General features: G+C 46.3%; 1 pseudogene; it reads right to left on the bottom strand.

Moving 5' to 3' along the window:
- Positions 1-3358: 3358 nt before the first annotated feature.
- Positions 3359-4345, bottom strand: LOC140700353 (olfactory receptor 10AD1-like; annotated as a pseudogene).
- Between the last annotated feature and the right edge of the window lie 229 nt (positions 4346-4574).

Below are 4574 nucleotides of genomic sequence, written 5' to 3'. Positions count from 1 at the left end.
GCTCCGCTCCCACTCCATCCCATTCTCTGCCAAAGGGGCGCGGCATTTCAACAACTGCACTCGGCTGGGAGGGTATCCCAAGCTCGAGGAGCACTTCACCAGTAGGGGCGGGAGACTGCGGAGTCTCCCAGAATAGCTCGTGTCTCCCAGAGTGGTTGGGTTAGAGCGCTCCGACCGGGGAGGGGCGGCCTAGGAGAAGGCGCTCATTGGTTGCCATAGCGGCGATCCCAGAGGTTGGGGAAGGCTGATTGGCCTCAGGTTCTTAGCACGGACCCCTCCCACCTCCTCTGCGGCTGTAATTAGGTCAGGGCCCGACGGCCTCCTGGGTAGTTTAGTCCAGCTGGGCCCAAACCGGGCAGGGAAACATGGCGCCGGCTTACGATGAGAGGAGCGGATGACGGGCTGAGCCTGGACTCCGGGTAGAATTCCTGGGTTTCCTTCCCACATTTTCGGCCTCTGGGCTGGGCTGTGGTAACCCTAGAGCCTGGTCGCGCGTCATCGGGTCACCAGTGCCTTTGCATTCGGAAATATGAAGGGACGCCCATATCAGGATGGTTTCGAGTTACTGCATTTACAGGAGTTTTCGCGGTGCCTGTGGGCTCTTCTTGTGCCCGCCCCCGGTCTCAGGAACCAAGGCAGAGGCTGAGTCACGGAGGAAGGGGCCAGAAAGGGGGCTTCTTGTGCTCGAGAGCCCCACCTTGGCGTCGGTTCCCGCCAGGCGCCTGGGGTTCCCGGGAGCTCAGGATCGTGAATGCGAAGTGTTTGGCCTTGAAAAGATGGTTCTAGGTCATTCAGCCTGATATTACAGCATCCCTGGCCCTATCTGCCCTTCGTCATCCACGTTGATTGAATGATTATTCTTTAAGGCTTAGTCCTAATATCTCCTCTGTACAAAGCCTGTCCCATTCTTCGAGATAAGTTATTAGATTACCTCTTAAGGAGTGCAGGCTCTGAAATTGCATCTGTGCCATTTGAAATGTGCTGTAATTTTTGAGCAAATAACTTCTTTGAGCCTCAGTTTTGCATCTCAAAATGGAGGCAGTACAAGTACTTAAAGGGTTTTGTGAAGATTGAATGAAGCTGTTAGAACCCACCTGCTTAATAATGGCGAGCACTGTTATTATCTGTCCTCCCAGTGTACTTTGTATAGGCCTTTTATAATGTTCGCCCTCTGTATTACCATTATTTGTTCTTATCTGCCCTATTGGACTCAGAGATTAAAAGCTGGAACGTGTTTGTTTATGTCAGCATATAACAGTGCTGGGGAAATGTTAATTTCTCAGAAAATGTTTTTAAAAAGCACAATTTCCTCCTTTTTTTCTCTTCCTTCACTTTTTTTTTTTAACTTTTAAAATGGCTTTTGGAGACAGGAATTTTCAGACTTGGAGAAGAAGCTGAGATGCCATTCCGAGGGAAGAATAAGCACTTCTTTGTTCTCCATAGTGACTAGGAAGGCCTTAACATTCCCCTTTCAGCTTGACTACACTTTAGACAGCTTGCCATAGGCCCAGACCTCCCTTTTTCTGAGAGAATTTACTTTAGAAACTTGCAATTGCAAATTATTTTTCTGCCCCTTTGAAATGTATAGAAATCTCCCTAAAAGCCTATTGCGAGTTTGAAGACCCAGGGAATGTCTTTTCCAAGGATCTGGGAGCCACCCCTTTGAAGTATAATCCTCAAGGAAGATAGCCACCATGTTTCCTAGGCTCTGTGGGAGGGTAGGAGCCTAACTTTAGTGGGTATCTTGCTCCAAATTATGCTCTAAAGCAGGTAAGCTTACTTTTCCTTTGCGCAAGAGCAATTACTATCCACAAGTGGCCTAAGATTCCCCTACGGCAGCTCTTAAAAATTCTCCAGCCAACGTTTCAGCTGAGTTGAATTCAGTCTCCTTCCTATTGCAGTAGTCTTAAAGTCTTTCTTGCCTGCTTAACTTTGCCTTGGTGTAGTTTTTCTTTGAGCATGTATGTTTAGGTTCTGTGCTTATTGTTTCTTCTTGATTACAATGGTGTCTCTTTCTTCTTGCTGACTGAGAAGTGCTTCTCACATGTTCTCTGATAACTAGAAATTCACCAATTTGAACTTAAAAGAATAGAGCTTTGTGGAGAGAAGCTACTGCTTCAAGTCACTGCACTTGGTAGTGTGTGATATGCAGGATGTGGAAAGGGTGATACGTCTGTTTGACAGCATCCCAAGTGAGGTGCGTTCATCTTATGGAAGTAGCACCAGAAAACAAAGCACAGGCCTATCCCCTTTTCTTTCCCCTCTGTTATGAAAGGAGCATGAGAAAGATGCAATTTTCAAAGAATGAGAACACAGTGTCCTTTCATGGGACACTGGGTTTGGTGAAGGAGAGAAGTGAGAGGAAGCCAGACAGGAAGGGCTACAAACAAAAAGCCTTCTGCAGTGGTGCAGGTAGTGTGGAGAGGGGTACCTTAAAGTACAGGGAATGAAATGGGTCCATTTAAGATGAGGTGAGGTGGAATCAGAATGAGATGGAATAAAATAAAAGATGTTTGAGAAAAACAAAGGCAGCAGACAGAGGGGAGTTAATTAGGGGCATGGGCAACAGGGAAGGAAACTGACAGTCTGACAAGCTACTTGCATCTGAAGGGAAATATCAAGCAGTTATGTACTTTAGAAAATTAGAGGAGTTAGGAAGAGGGGGTTTGAGACCTGGCCTCTCCCACTTGCCTTTCCCCGACATACACAAGCACAAACATAAATTGGTATGTTGGTAGTTTAATGCCACCACAAAGTCTCCCTCATGGGCTAGTGGAGGCTAAGAAGATGAAGTTCAGGCTGCTGATCCTTAGTTTTTCTTTCTCTTCTTTTCTCTAACTGCCTTTTCTTAATGTCAACACTGCTCCCTAAATCCCTTTTGCTTACTCTTCCCCTTCTGTTTCTCATATAGGAGGAGCGTGGATGAGGGCAGATTCAGGACATGAGAGTGGAGTATGAGAAAGAAAATTGGATTAAAACGATAAGTTGAAAGAGAAAAAAGTTTACTCCTTTTTAGTATATTTAGTATATGTGGAACTCAGGCTGGGACTAGCATGTAAAAGTACTATACAAAGAAAATGAAATGGAGTTAAGTGAACTTATGTGTTTATAGATCCTGTTGTGAGAACATAGAAGAAAATTACTCAGGAAAGTCTCGGCTTCTCCTGAGGAAGGTCCAAGAGAAAACAGCGTTTAAAGTCAAGTCAGACAGATGAGCATCAGACATCAGTAGGATCTTCCGGGTCTGATGCTTGTACAAAGGAAGCTCTGAATGCTCTTTCCTGGAGCCTTTCAGCATTAGAGACTTACCCAACTGTCAGGGCTGGAGGAAGAGGCTGCCCCTCCAGCAGTCTTCCCACTAGACAGACTCTGCCTGGGAAAGACTGGTCCTCCCAAGGGCCCTCACCATGGCCCCTTTCATTTCTTTATTTCGAAAACTGTAGATGATGGGGTTGCACATGGGGGTGATGACGGTGTAGAGGAGGGAGAGAGGCTTGTCTTTGTCAGGACCGTGTGTGCTGCGGGGGTTCATGTAAGAGAACATGGCTGAGGTATAGAAAAAGATGACCACAGTCAGATGGGAGGCACAAGTAGAGAAAGTCTTTCCCCGACCTGAGGAGGAGGCCCTGCCCAGGATGGAGGCCAGGATGCGGGCATAGGAGATGGCAATGAGCACCATGGGGCTGAGCAGCACCACAATGGCATCAGCAAAGATCACTCTCAGACTAAACTAGGGGTCTCCACAAGAGAGGGTGATCACTATGGGGGCCTCACAGAAGTTTTCTACATGGTTGTCTCTGCAGAAGGGATTCCAGAATGACATACACTCAGGCAGGATGCCATTGATCAGCCCAAAGAACCAGGCAGTACTCACCAGTCTCACACAGACCTGCTGGCTCATGATCTGGGCATAGCTAAGTGGGTGGCTTTACTGCCACTCTTTTCAGCTCTGGATTCCCTCTAGGTGTTTCCTGATAGGTCAAGTCAGTGTTTAGGCATTAGGCCATTCCCACCATCGCTACTTTGGAATGATTTCCTAGAACTTGTACTTAGAACTTTTCCTTTTGCGAGCCCAGAAAGGGCAGGGAAGGGCAGAGAGAACTGTTTAATCCAAGATGTGGCTCAGAATGCTGGACCCAGTAGACATGTTGAAGGTGAGGTCAGAATTTTGTCAAGAGAAGTCAGTAAGCTAAACTTCAAACAGCTAGGACTTGACCAAGAAGAAACTGAAGTTCAGCCTAAGGAATAACTAGGACGTACAGGAGTATAAATGTCTACTTGAGGTTCACTGTGCCAGAAAGAATATTCTATGATACCTGGTGTCTAGTGACTTGTTAACTACCATCAGGGGTTAATAAATCAAACCTTTGTATAAATAAATGGGACAATATCCTGAAAATCTCATCCTACCTCATTCTGTTGCTTGACAGACTTCTGTTGCTGAAACATGTGGCAAATAACAGAGAAACTCTCATGGTGTTTGAAGAACTTGTCCAGGGAGGATGGTCTCACTGGTGGGCCACTCTGGAAAAGAAGTTGTGTATGATGACCTTGTTAGTTCTTTGACAACTATA

The sequence above is a fragment of the Vicugna pacos genome, chromosome 12 (assembly GCF_048564905.1).
Source record: "Vicugna pacos chromosome 12, VicPac4, whole genome shotgun sequence".
Classification (NCBI taxonomy): Eukaryota; Metazoa; Chordata; class Mammalia; order Artiodactyla; family Camelidae; genus Vicugna; species Vicugna pacos.
This window is presented reverse-complemented; position numbering and strand designations above follow the sequence as displayed.